This window comes from Lepidochelys kempii, chromosome 3, assembly GCF_965140285.1.
Source record: "Lepidochelys kempii isolate rLepKem1 chromosome 3, rLepKem1.hap1, whole genome shotgun sequence".
NCBI lineage: Eukaryota > Metazoa > Chordata > Testudines > Cheloniidae > Lepidochelys > Lepidochelys kempii.
This window is the reverse complement of record NC_136382.1, coordinates 31,385,588-31,400,741: the sequence shown is the minus strand read 5'-3', so window position 1 is coordinate 31,400,741 and position 15,154 is coordinate 31,385,588.

The window sequence follows — 15,154 nt, the reverse complement described above, 5'->3', positions numbered from 1 at the left end:
GTATCTACATGGAGAACAAATATTTGATAATGGGCTCTACAGTCTTGCTGAGAAAGGTATAACATGATTGAATGGCTGGAAATTGAAGTTAGACAAATTCAAACTGGAAATAAGGGATATATTTTTAACAGTGAGGATAATTAACCATTGGAACAATTTACCCAGGGTCATGGTGGATTCTCCATCACTGACACTTTTGAAATCATGATTGGGTGTTTTTCTAAAATATCTGCTCTAGGAATTATTTTGGGGAAGTTCTATGGCTTGTGTTATCCAGGTCAGACTAGATGATGACAATGTTCCCTTCTGGTGTAATTATCTATGAATCATATGGTACATACATACACACAAAATGTTACATATGCAACTAATTTGTGATCTATACTGAACCATAGATGTGCATGGCACTTTGTATTCAAATAAAATTACAGGTCCCTCCTTTGGTGAGCTTATGGTTTAAATTAGGCATGCAGTATATTGCCAAATATATCAGCCTCTCCGCACCCCCGCACCCCCAAAACCCCAATACTGATATTGGCTTAAAAATCATGAGATTTTTAAAAAATCATTTTTAATTTCTTGTTTGCCTTCTGATGTTGGAGCATTTAGGGTTCATATTTTTCAAGCTTTTGACTGCAACAGTGTGGGCTAGAAACTTACATTTTATTTTTTAATTAAAGCTGAGATTCTCAGGCAGTAACCTTGTTCTAGCAGCTGAAGTTTTAAGAAAAACATCAAATATTATGGGTTTCAGAGTAACAGCCGTGTTAGTCTGTATTCGCAAAAAGAAAAGGAGTACTTGTGGCACCTTAGAGACTAACCAATTTATTAGAGCATAAGCTTATGCGAAAGCTTAATGCTCTAATAAATTGGTTAGTCTCTAAGGTGCCACAAGTACTCCTTTTCTTTTTACCAAATATTATGAGATTTGCAATGAAATTGGGAATTGGTAACACAGGACACGGGATAAGAAAGGGTGAGCTGAGAATTAAATTGCTGTTAGAACATGGTGTTAAAGAAAATATCACTCAGTATTTACACCTGGGGCATAAATGCCATGATGGAATAAGTTCACTCAATTCTTTCACATTTTCTATAACAAGATATGCTATTTTAGCTCTCTACTCACTACATCAATCTAACTGAAGGGTCTGCTTTCTCTGATTGGGCTTAACCCATCCCTGGAGCAGCTCTGTTGAAACCAACAGAGTTATGCCAGGGATGAACTTGCCCCATTGTGCCGAACTGTCCTCGTAATAGATTTGTCCTGGGTCCAAGTGTTCCCCCAACTTGTTCTATAATTATCCTAAAATTGGATTTTTCTAAGTTTCATCATTTTACAGTTTTTTATAGTGTTGGCAATTAATTATTCAGAGCCATGGATGCTCTCGGCAGCTTTTCCCACTGGCTTTTATGGACTCTCATGTATATAACTAATGTAAAGTGGAATGTCTGCACATGCCAATATTTGAGTGAAAAGGAAGTGATTTTTTTCTTTAATATTACACACTTCATGTCCAGCATTTTCTGCTCTGATGTCCTTTCAAAATCCCTTGTGAGCCATTTGAAATCTCAGTGCCTAAGTGAAGTAAATATTCCTCTTCTGTTGTCAGAATGCTTTACAGTTGCTCTTTATCCTTTACTGGATGCTGTTACCACTGATGTAAGCAGATCGACTAGACCATTACTTAATTCTATGGCAGCCTTAGGCTTGTACAATCTATGAAACTAGATAGTATAGGCCTAAGGTGCAGACCCTCTTCCAGGACTCCCACAACACATTAGCCTGATCCTGCAGGTCCCACCTGACCTTAGCACGCTGGCCGTGAGAGAAGAAGAGTTCTCTAACTGCCCTTTCTGGCTCATAAACTTTATCTTTGACTTCATCTCTTCACTTCTCTTCCCATGGTCTTGCTGGTAATAGGGGGTTGCTCATAGATCTGACCGGAGGATACCAATTCTGTTTTGCAGCAACTTCTGAGATTTTGAAAGTTAGTTTCATTTCACATTGTGACAAAACCAGAGCCTTTTAACTGGTTCTACAAGAATGAAATTGTTGGGAGGGGGGTGTCTGTCTATCCCACTGGCTAGTGCACTAGCCTGGGATTGGGAAACCCAGGTTTTAGGCCCTATTCTGTCTGATTTAGCGCAGACCTTTTCATTTTAGATCAATCAGGCAGAGCAGGGATGCAAACCTGGGTTTTATACACCCCAGGCTACTGCCCTAACCGCTTAGACTGTAGAGAACCAGGCACTCACAAAACCTTGCAGGTGAAAAAGTTGTCAAAACCACCATGTCTTAGTGGCGTGTTCAGACCAGCTCTAGTCACTGGAAGCCACGAAACCTCTCCAAGAAGTGGTGGTGATGGTAACAGGTGGGCCAGAGGTGGCCAGTGGGATTGTTGTAGGTACCCAGCAACAGAGACTGCAAGTCAGAACTGGCTCTCACACATCACTTGGCCCCCACAAAATGTAGTGCTGGTACTGCAGGTTCCTTTGACTAAAGTCTCTGTTAGTTTTCCTGAAGCACAAATTATTTTTGTACTGTGTCACAGCCTGTTGTGGTACAGGTTGTTTCCCCTCCTGCCCAACATGTGTAATGTCCCTATTGGTAAGAAACGATACGTGACCATGCCCATCACCAAAATAAATTAAAGGATGCTGTTTAAAATAGAACATGTGGCTCTCCACACAGCAACACTCCCAGCCCCCTTGGTGGCAATTTCTAAAAGGAGAGGTATTATTTCAGGACGCTAGATGCTGAAGACTGGATGAAGGCTCCAGGATGAGGTAATTCCTGGCCTGTCCTCACAAAGTTCTGCACCTCTCACCTGCTGCCAGTTCCTGAATCCTCAGGACTCTAACTAGTAACAGTCTCACACACAGAGCAGTAATTCAGATCAGGGGTGAGATGGGGGGCGGGGGGGATCAGAGAAGGACCATGGCTGTGACGTGGCTTGAGGACACCTGCTTCCAGAAAAGACAGAAAAGCTACGGAGAGACTAGAGATCTCATTTTGGTGGCGGGGAGAGAGAGAAGAGGAACAGGAGTGAGGAGGGGGTTGCAGGGCTCTTGTTGGGAAAGGAGTCAGAGGGATATTCATCTTCACACACTCACTCTACCTCACTGCAGACAGTGCAATCTGTCTTCTTTGTCCTAAGGTTTTATGTGGAATTTTGAAGGATGTTGGCACCAAGACATAGAACGAGGCTGAAATCAGTCCATCAGTGAGCAGGGCGCAGTTTTGCTTGTTCAATAAGGAATGTATTTCTTTTAAAGTGCAGTTGTAGTCAGGAAAGCATGTGTGTAAAACTCTCTCTCTCTCTCTCTCTCTCTCTCTCTCACACACAATATATTTGCTCCCTCTGATGTGCACATGAGTCAGAGCTGCTTATTTTACTGACAAAGACTCAGGTCCTGAAAGTTATCCCACCTGGGTAGACCTTTATGCCCACATGATGCCACTGAAGTGAATGGGGCTCCATCAAAGCTTAAGGGTCCAATCACATGGAGCTGCTTTCAGGATCAGGAGGAACAAATCTTTTACTTTGGTTATTCTTGCAGAGTCAATACGGTAAAGGAAAATGAGCTACATTCTATTCTGCCACACACATCAAAGGAGTTAGTGGGTAAGTGCAGATTGCCAAACTTTTAGTAGCAGTGTGGCTGTATGAGGTGGAGAACGTGTGACATTCAAATCCCAAGAGAAGTATGAAGGACTGGCAGTTAAAACAAAAATCATGTCTTGATACATAAATTGAGCAACTTTGATCGTGATGTAATTATAAGAGGGTAAATATGGAATCCCAGTGTCATTTTAGTCACTATTCTGACCACAGCAACACTTAAAATAATTTATTTTAAATCATACAGTGAACTGATATTAAAAGTAAGCTTGTTTTCACAAATGCTGCAAAGTTCCATCTTGTAACAATGCTGTAACACACAATGTAACAATATTCTATATAAATATTGAAATTGTATATAGTACTGAGCATCATATATAGTACTCTGTTCTGTGTACTTCACTTTCAAATGTAGATGCCTGTCTGCTAAGCATACCTCTCAACCTGCCAAGGCACAAATGTGGGATGCAGTAATATGTGCAAAGACTTAAAATGTAGAATGCAAAATAATTAGTCATAGATTAATGGATTATAAAACCAGAAGGGACTACTATGGAAATCTAGTCTGACCTCCTGCATAAAACAGGCCATAGGTCTTCCCTGAATTAATTCCTGTTTGAACTAGAGCATATCTTTTAGAAAAACATCCAATCGATTGGAGGTGTTTATATATATAAACCATCAAGAACCCTGATTCAGCAAAGCACTTAACTTTAAGTTTGTGACTACCCCTGTGGAAGTCAGTAGGAGTATCTGTCAATTTTATGCTCAAATAAATTGGTTAGTCTCTAAGGTGCCACAAGTACTCCTTGTCTTGTAGCTGAAGTTGTGTATCTTAAATCGATTCATCCCCCCCCCCCCCCCCCACACACACACACAGTGTAGATCAGGCCTTAGAATAATTCCAGGGGCTGAGTTGTTAGCCCAAGTTGGCTTAGTCCTGCTAAGGGGCACACTAAGACCCTGATAGAGATCTGACATATACAGTTATGAATCAGGAGTCACTCAGTGGAGTTACACCAGTATAAAAGTGCTATGAGATCAGAATCCAACTCCACTGCAGTCTTTGTGATTTACTAAAACAAATGGTACGTCCTGAATTCTTTACTCTTTGGAATATTAATGATCTGTCCTCTTGATTTTTGTTTTAATGGTAATACAGGGAAATAATATTATTGGGGAGGCCTCTCCAGCCACAGTTCAGTTCTACTGCAAGGAGACGCAGCTCGGAGTGGAGATACTGTGCAACCACTGTTCAAACAAAGTGCTGTCCTGCTGTGACAAAGGCATTGGGCTAGGTGTTGGGGAGAGGGGGGGAAAGCTGGCAACCCCAATTATAGGAGGTTGACAAAATGACAGACAAAGTAGAAGGGGGTGGAATAAAACCCAAAGACATCAGACAAAATGTGGAATCCCTGCTTTGTACCTAGGGTTTGAGTACCTGGTATGGCACTTCATTTACCTAGGGCTCCTCTTTCATTTTCAAATAAATCTTATCTTCCATAGCAACACGCTGCCGATCCCTCAAATGAATCCAAACCAAAACTGCATTCAGTGATCGTGTTCTTGTGAACTTTCCTATGCAGGGATAACAAGTTCTCCTTTGTATTTGAGACTTGTTGCAGCTGATATTAAAACCTAAATTTAATTAAGAAGATACAAAGATTGAAGTCCAACAGTTTATATAACAAAAGTAATGGAGACGAGCACTTTCAAATATCCAGAAACTCATCTGGTGCCCTTTATTATTATTTATTATTCTCTGCCAGCATGCACAAACAGAAGGGAAACCTAGACGTTGCCCAAAGGAGCTTATGGTCTAAATCAGACAGAGATAACAAAATACAGACACACAAAGAACTGGATAAGGGACTTCTCTAACTTGTTTGGATGTTATTTGATATAAAATAGGACACCTGGTATCACTGATAATGTTAAGAATCTAGCAGGATTTGCATTTAAGACTGTGAGCATTTGTAGTGCTGTTGGGACAAAAATAAATATGCAGTCTATAATGTTTGCCTCAAACACTGTGGGGCATATCAGCAGAAACTACACCCACTGTTTTGTGCCTGCTTGATCTAGGTGTCTTGCCAGAACACTGGTGGGATGCTGATGGGAATGCAGGAATGCAGGCAGTGACATGTTTTGTCTAACTTTTTCTCATGTTATTGTTGGTTGTTTTGTGTTTTTAAATCCTATTCTTTCTGCCTGGTTTGAACTACATCTGATAAGAAAGAGGGTGACACTGCACCCCTGAATACTAGGAATGGTCCTGTTTGCAAGGCTTTGCCTCTGTCAGTTAATGTTTTATACTGCTTTCATAAACATAAGAATTGGCCTGAGAAATGAGCCCCCAGTGCCCTTTTGTCCAGTATCCTGTCTGTAAGGATGGCCAGTACCATATGCTTGAGAAAGGTCCATGAAATCCTGCAATAGCTAGTTATGGGTTAACCTGCCCCCAGGCAAAGTTCCTTCCTAACCCCCAAGAGTAAGAAATCGGCTTCTTGGTATCCTGACCTGGCCTGATTCTGGTTCCTGACTCATAGTTCTGATCACCAGTTTGTCTCCTGCTTCTGAAATCCTCCTGCTTTCCTGCTCCAGCTGACTCTTGACTCCTGTTTCATGACTAAAAGGAGTACTAATGGCACCTTAGAGACTAACCAATTTATTTGAGCATAAGCTTTCGTGAGCTACAGCTCACTTCATCGGATCATGACTGTGGACTCTGGCTCTGACTGCTAGGTGTGGCTGCCTACAACCTTGCCGTGACACTGCATCAGTGCGAAGGATCCACCAAGCTCCCTATCCTGCTTGGAAGGGCACTGTGCTATGGATGGTGTGAGGTCACCATGTACCTCTTCTGGCTGCAGTGGGTACTACTCCTCACTCTGGAGTGTTGTGAGGCCAAGCCCGCAATGTGCTGCTCCTCGTGGGTCAGTGCATCCCCCCAGCACTCCAGGATGACAGAGTACTGGGACCAGGCCCCCTTTTGGCTCAGTTACAACATTGCTTCTGCTTAATAGTCCCAGAACAACATTCTGGCACCACTGCATCACTAACCTTCCTGCCCACCCACCAAGTCCAGTGTGGTGAACAGAAGCTGCAGCTGGCCTGCTGAATCAGTGAAGCTAATCACAGCCTGGCGAAGCATGTGTGTGCCCCAAAGACCTACACCTGCGAAGCCTACCACTTGTTGCTATCCCTGTCTTCCCCATTCCCTGCAAGGCCAGCCATTGAGCTCTCTATTTCTTACCTTCCCAGGTGCCAAATGTCTCTGGTGCACGCACATCCTCAGGTTCCCTGACATGGTCAGTAGAGCAAGTCAGAAATTCTTCATCAAAATGATTCTGAGATGTAAAATCAGAACATTCAGAAAGTGTTGCATTTTGATGAAATTTCATTTAGGAAAAAAAAACTGAAATGAAGTATTTTGATGTCAGAACATCCTGTTTCAAGATTTTCAGAACATTTTAATTTTGTTTTGTTTCAAAACAACCTTTTGAAACGAAATTATTGGGTTTTTATATAATTTTTATGTATATTAAAACCATTAAGTTTGAAGTTTGGAACAAAATGTTTTGCTTTTTACTGAAATGTAATGTTTTGATTAAGCTGGATCAAGATTTCAGTTTGTTTGTTTCTTTTCAGGCTTTCATTTCTTGGGAACTCTTGAAATGTTTTGGTTTTGTTCCATTTTGAAATCCTGGAATTTCTCACACATCAGAAAATCTGGTCCCTGCCTAGCTCTAATAAACAGTCTCCGTACTGCCTTCCTCTCCTGCTACTACTAGGTCGCGCTAGGAAAACTGGCAAGCTACGCAGACAGACTGGGAAGCACTAGGTGGCCTTAGCCTATGAAGTAGCTTCTGTGTCTGATTTAGGGTTCAGTCCTACAAGCGGGTCCAAGTCCAGCAAAGCACTTAAGCATTAGCTTAATTTTAAACACACCACTAATCTCATTGGGCTAGAGGAAAAAGGCATGTTCTTGCCTCATGCTAGTTTATATGTGGCACAATCCTAGTGAAGATAATGTTTTTACACATGCAGGTGGCTTAAAATAAAGATTATGGGGGAGTCTAGCATTTACATTAACCTGCGAACTCAAGTTAAAACTACAACTGTCTTGTCTTCACTGGGATTGTACCTCATGTTAGGTATCTTGTGTTAGGTTTATTCTCACCTGGTGTTACCTTTCTTCCTAGTAAAGACTTAAATGAGACTATTCATGTGCTTGAAGCTAAGCATGTTCTTCGTGCTTTTCTGGATTGTAGCCAGAGAGGTTGGCAGTTTGCAGAACTGAGGCCTTGCTACTGTGACAAGGGGATTGCTCCCAACCCTCTGCTCCCACTGCAATGAAGTCAAATGATATTTAAACATTTTAATCATAATCCTAATTTAATGATTATCCTGTAGTATTTGCTAAATGCCAACAATATGCTGAGTTATTTTTAACATCTTACTTTTTTTTCTGCAATAAACATCCTTTTAAAAATTACTAACTTTTTTTGTCTTTATTTAAAATATTTGTAATTAGTATTTTTAATATCCTCATCTGTGATTTTAATTTCCTTAATTACCAACAGGAGCAAGACAAGAGCTCTCCATAGCTGCCATGCTTAGGCAGAATTTAATCTGACTTCTTAAAAATATTATATGTTGGTTTAGGTATAATAAAGCAGTCCATACTTTAGGCTCCAGTCCCACAATCCATTACAATAAGTAACTGGTCCTGTGCAGAGCCCAATTGTAGTCAGTAATGATCCAGATGAGTATCCAGTTGCAGAATTGAGCTGTAGACCCTGATCCTCCAAGAAACTCCATATGAGCAGCCCCCTTCCCCTACACAGAGCTCCAGTGAGGCTTCATACAGGCACAGGACCCCACCTGCAAAGGCAACCTGCAGGATTGGGACCCAGATCGTCAAGTGGAAAGGGTTCCAAATTCCCTGTCACTGTTCTTGTAAAATTCATTGACCTTTTAAAAAAACAAAACAAAAACCCTGCAAGATTTCACAAGAGCAGCAAGCCCTCTGTTTTGTGTGGAGGCAGTCTTTCCTGGGCAGAAACCTGATATACAGGTTGAGTGTAACACTTAAAACAAACAAACAAACAAAACCCCTCACAATAGGAGTCAAGTTTGTATTTTTTGCCACTACTGTTTTGGAAGTACTTTGGCCTGTTTGGAAATCTTGCATTGCTCGAAATGATTTTTTAAAAATAAAGTTTGCAAAGTCTATGTGGGGATGTATTATTTTGATTTAGTAGCACTTACAGTCAAAATAGACAAGAGAGGAGAAAGTGGTGGGAGCAGAAAGAGGTGCAGAGAGAGCAACTGAATTACTTGCCCCAGGTTGATCACCAGATCAGTGGCTGAGCTGGGAATAAAACCCAGGTCTGATAGATTCCAATGCCAGAAGGGACCATTGCGATCATCTAGTCTGACCTCCTGCATAACACAGGCCATCGAACTTCCCCAACATAATTCCTAGAGCCTATCTTTTAGAAAAACAGCCAATGTTGATTTAATAGTTGTCATTGATGGAGGAGCCACGACGACCCTTGGTAAATTGTTCCTATGGGTAATTACTCTCATAATTACAAATGTATGCCTTATGTTCAATCTCAACCGGGAGTTTGCTGCCTTCTAGTTCAGTGCCCTATCCACTAGATCACACTGCCTCCCTGATCTAGTCCGTTTCCCTAGCTCTTTGGGCTAGCTGCATCTCCGGGAGCCTTGCAGAGGCTCATTCCACAAGAAGAGGGTACATTTTGAGTTATTGCTGTGGATAACACTCAAAGTTGTACTGAGAGCTTCTGTTAGGTAAAGAGAAAGTCAGTGACATGTGGCCTTGGGGAAGGGGAAGTCATTTCTGAAGGACATCTCTCCTCTAAAAAAAAGTGAACCTTTGCCCAGTGCCTCTGCATGAGCTCATTGCATGGACCATATATGGCAAGTAGAGCTGGCTGAAATATTTTGCACTAAAATTTTTCCTATGTGCAAATGTGGCTTTGTCAAAATTCTGCAGGGGAGAATTTTTCAATTTTCTGATTGAAAGGATCAGAATGAAAAGTTTTGTTTCATAATGTCAATTTGAAACAGTGCTGGTCATTTAGAACCTTCTCATCCCATGAAATATTTCAATTTTCTGTTATGATTTGAAACGGAAAGAAATTTCAAATTGTTGGTTTCCCACTGGATGAAAATTCTGTTTCCTGATCAGTGGTCATCACAAGTTTTTTCAACCCTTCCCTACAAAATTTGTCTTGGTATGTTGAACATACATTGAAATTGTCAAGTCATCTGTATTTAAGAAGAGATCACGGCACAAATGAAAAGTAACTATTGCATGTAGATATTTAGCTTTCTCCCCATTCCATCCTGCAAGCCCAAGAGTTATTCTCGGGTATAAATGGATATGCATTTCATGTGTATTTTGAAAAATCTGCTACTTGATCTGGATACAGCAGGGCAGAATTTCCAAGATGGTACATACTAGGGCCTGCACACTGCAATTAGATCCATGCAGGCAGACCCTTCACGTCAATCTGCATAGGGGAAAGGGTCCACCTGTACCGATCCAACTGCAAGAGGAGTGTGACATTCTAGGGAATCTTGTGAATTTGGGAAGATAGTATGAAGTTGTTCTTATGAAAATTGCTGTTCCACGGAATGCTTCTCTCTATCCATTGTAACTGTCAAGACGTTTAGCACATCTTTCCCAGACTAGATACAATGGACTGTAGTTAACCTTTACAGTACTCTGACTAGTCAAAAGGTATGCTAAAGAGGTTGTATGCTTTTGAGGGGGGCTGGTTTAGCTGCAGGACTAACAAAGCTCAGAAAAAGCAAAGGGAGTGTTAGGATATAGATATTCAGGCCTGTCTGTAAAGGCCTATACTGTAAGAATTTAGGTGTATTCTTATCACTTGGCTAGTTATAGAGGTATAAAAGAGAGAATCAAAATCACTGTCTGCCAGTGTAAGAGCCTTCTCTTACTGAGACAGTCTGAGGCCCTGTTCTTAGGCTAAGGCCTTTGGCTAAGCAGCAGAGGCAGCCATAAGCTGGGAAGCAAACAGTCACATCCTCACATTCCAACCTAGTCACATTGAAATAAGAGACTAGTGGGCTGTTAGGAATACAATCTTGTCCCGATAATGCCTATCACCTCCAGAGAAAGGGAAGTGCCTAGAATATGTAAAAGGAAACTTAGTTTGATAGCATCCTGTCTGGCAAGAACTCACTTATCAATAGCTGGGATTTGAAATCCTCACTTCTGTATTGTTTTGTCATTATAGTTCCCACTTTGCTATTGTTTGTCTGTATAATCTTTGTCTGGTTCTATGATTGTTTCTGTCTGCTGTATAATTAATTTTGCTGGGTGCAAACTCATTAAGGTGGTGGGATATAATTGGTTAAATAATCATGTTACAATACGTTAGGATTGGTTAGTTAAATTTCAGAAAAATGATTGGTTAAGGTATAGCTAAGCAGAACCCAAGTTTCACTATTTAGTCTGCAGTCAATCAGGAAGTGAGTGGGGTGGGGAAATTGGAATCATGTTTTGCTAAAGGGGGAAATGTGAACAGGGAAATTGGAATCATGTTTGGCTAAGGGCAGGAATGGGAACAGGGACACAGGTGTAAGGCTCTGTGGTGTCAGAGCTGGGAAGGGGAACACTAAGAAAGGCAACTGGAGTCATGCTTGCTGGAAGTCCACCCCAATAAACATCAAATTGTTTGCACCTTTGGACTTCAGGTATTGTTGCTCTCTCTTCATGTGAGAAGGATCAGGGAAGTAAGTGGGTGAAGGAATAAGCCCCCTAACAGGGGGCTCCAGGATTGAAAAGACAAGTGCTGTTGCAGAAAGACTATGAATTGCCTGGAGAACTCTGAGCCCAGCCCAAAGAATACTTTGGAGTGGTGAGTAAACTGATGTAGGGAAATGCATGTAGGATTTATTATTTTTGTATATATTGGTGTATTTCTTATAATATTAAAGAGCACTGGTGGCTTAGAATCCTGTACAGTCTGTCACACCCTTGAAGAGTTAATGTCAGGAGTAAGGCCCTGCAGCTGCCTCTGCTCAGTACTCCTCACACCCTAATGAGCCAGCTGGGCTGCCTGACAGACCACCCTCCCAGATTTCAGAGTAGCAGCTGTGTTAGTCTGTATTCACAAAACGAAAAGGAGTACTTGTGGCACCTTAGAGACTAAAGTGCCATAAGTACTCCTTTTCTTCCTCCCAGATTGTCTCAGGAAGCTAGCAGGCCAGTTCTCAAACTCAGCAGCAGCCCTAGCTTGCTGGTTGCTTAACACACATGCCCCTGGACTCTCTGCCTCGCTGTGCTTGTCTCTCACCAAGCCCTGCTCTGCTCTGCTCCTCCACAGCTCCAACCCAGTTCCTGTTTGTTCCCAGCCTTGTTCCCATTTTGACCCAGCCTTGGTTCTGCCTCAGAACCAACCCTGCTCCTGCCTTCCCTTGCTTCTGGTAATCCGGTTCTGACCCTCCGCTCTGATTCCTGACTCCAACTCTAACTCTGTCTTGATCCTTGGCTCTCTGATTCTGACCTTCGGCCCTACTTCCTGGTTCTGGTCCTGTCTCAACCTCTGGCATTTGGACTTTGAGCACTAGGCCTGACTCCCATTCTGACCACTAGGCCTGATGGCCTATGACCCGGCCTCCTGACAGCTAACTTCTGGACCCAGGACACCCAGGTAGCTGGAGTTCTGGGAGAGAGTGTCTAAGCTATGGGGCGTGGAATGGGTCAGTACTAGCCCAGGGACTGGGCAGTTGGTCTGTGAGGTTTCAGCTCTCAGGAGGGGGTGCTCCCCTAGTGTGTGCCCAGAGATCCCCAGTGAGGAGCAACGCATGAACTCTGTTTAGATGCCAGAGGCTTAAAGCTCACTGGATCCAGTGGTTAGATCCCCTCACAGCAGTCTGGTGAGTGGCACTCGACTGGAGTTGCAACAATGAGATGTATTTGCAAAAAGAAAAGGAGGACTTGTAGCTCACGAAAGCTTCTGCTCAAATAAATTGGTTAGTCTCCACGGTGCCACAAGTCCTCCTTTTCTTTTTGCAAATACAGACTAACATGGCTGCTACTCTGAAACCTGAAATGAGATGTATGCAACTAAGGGTAGTGTACACAGACTTTGACTAGCATGACATCCAGTTCATTTTAATAGGACTTTTTATGGGCATAGCTAAAATGCTATCTAATGGTTTTGTTTTTTTATGACAAATTCTGGCAAACAAAGTGACATAGTGTGTTTGTAAAACTACTAAATCTAATCCCATACAGAACAAAATTTCAGAGGGAAATAGGGTGTAATCAAAGTTTTACAGGATTTTCCTATATTCAATCCCAGAAAGCTTCATACCAAATCTTATCTGAAAACATGAACTAACTTTTGTGCCTCCTGTATTTATTGAAGCATATGTGCTCTATAAAATCAGCTTGGAGATCCATGCAATAAGCAGGCAGAGGAATTAAAAATGAAAGCGTGTTTTTAATCTAGAATTTCCTTGCCTTTGTCAGCTTTATTCAGACCTAGGTTTTTTTGTACTCTAAGAATCATTTTGTGAAGCCAAGTTTCCTTTATGCTGCTTTAGTCCTTTCTTTCATTGGCCTAAAAAAAGGATACAAAATACATGTTTCTATATGTAAATACGCATTATGGCTTTTGATGTTCATATGCTTAGTCACACATAGACACTGTGGTACCCCAGGGGCAACCATCATAGAAACTGAAGTGCACATTTTTTTTTAATCTGTCCAGCTGTGCGGACTCACATCTGGCATTTTCAGGCTTGTTTCCAATCACCACAATACCGTGACGGCTCTTAGAATTCACTCTTCCTTGCCGGGGGAGAGAGGCACCACCCAGACAGTTGTCTGCTAACAGAAAAAAGAGCAATCATGCAGTGACAGGGTATTGCTACTGCTTGTTATAGTTTTGTAATAAACATCAGTCTTGTGTTATCAGTACAGTCACACACAGAGCGAGTAATGGGAGGGTAGGAAAAGAAGAGCACACTCAACTGCATTTTAAAAAAAATGTGCAGTTTGTTTTCTGTCACATGCACATTTTACTTGCTTGCTCTCTATGTATTTAAAACGAGAGAGAGACTCTAAAGGGAAGTAGCAGAAGCCCCTTTCTGCTAGGTCATTTAAAACTGAACTGGACAGAACACTAGAAAATACTGCAGGGAGCAGTCTTGCTTGGGCAGGAGGACATAAATAACTTTTCAGACCTGTAATGCAGACAATTGGAAAAAAGAAATACGCATTTGTTTCAATGGTAAACAAGATACTAGTTTTCTGTTGAAGGGACACGAATTGTCCATACTGTAGCTGATAGCAACTTGTGTAGCTAGCATTTCTCCGGTGTGTTTGCTTTCTGCGACCCGGCTGGCACTGCAGAGCATGAGAGCACCGAGGTGCTGAAGTGCCACAGGCAACATCAGCATCTGACAGCAACAGATATCTGTCCTTTTGGTAACTTACAGACATGCGGCCAACTTTTGGAAGAAAACAGTTCTGTGTAGACAAACTGGCCTTAGATTTCCCAAAACACCGCCATCAAAGACAAATACTTCTGACTTTATTACTGTAATTCATTTGAAATCCCCTCAAGTGACTTTTGGCAAGGGATTTGCAAAAGCAAGATTAAAGGATGAAAAAAAATAATTACAAGGTTTCTTCAGTTGCCACGTTATTCATTTTAAGATATTGATTTAGGTAGGTGCTACTTCATCTAACTGCCCTACACACGTCACATGAAATGACTTTAGGCTCTGATCCTACAAGCTATTCCATGCAGGTGCCCTCTCCACATAGGTTTTGGGGTTCAACCCAGACCAGTGATGGGTTGTCGCCGCCTGTTCTGCAACTCTGGGTGCCTTAAATGCTACGCTGCTGTGGCTCACAGCCTGGACACCACCATCCAGCAGACACGCATGCGGGTCACCTACTGGCTTCCACCGCCCAGTTTCTGTTTGCACCAACATCCCCCAGTCCCAAATTTCCACAAAACTGTCTCCCTGAAGTGTCCAGCCTTCTCCTAATTAAGTGTGCTGCTCCTTTAAAGAGACAGAATTAGCAGCTTGTTATCTTGACTGGAGTGAACAATCACTTCAGTTCAGTCACAGTATGGCTTGGCTTAGATTAAAAAGTAAAACAAATTTATGTGGTCAAAAAGATAGGACAGAAATGGGTTTCAGAGGAGCAGCCGTGTTAGTCTGTATCCGCAAAAAGAACAGGAGTACTTGTGGCACCTTAGACTAAGACTAGGACAGAAATGGTTACACACAAAAGTAAAATTATACTTCTAAAACTAACACTTAACTCCAGCAAGTTACACTCTTTGTTCAAGGTAGTTTCCTCACCAATCTTTGTTTTCCAGCTGTGGCTGATGACTTTTTAGTCAGGATCCCCATAGAGGCCAAGGTGCTGGTTTTCCTTTTCTTCTTAGGTGAAAGATCACTTAGGGGTTCTCTCTTTGAGAGAGAGACTTTTCAAAGAT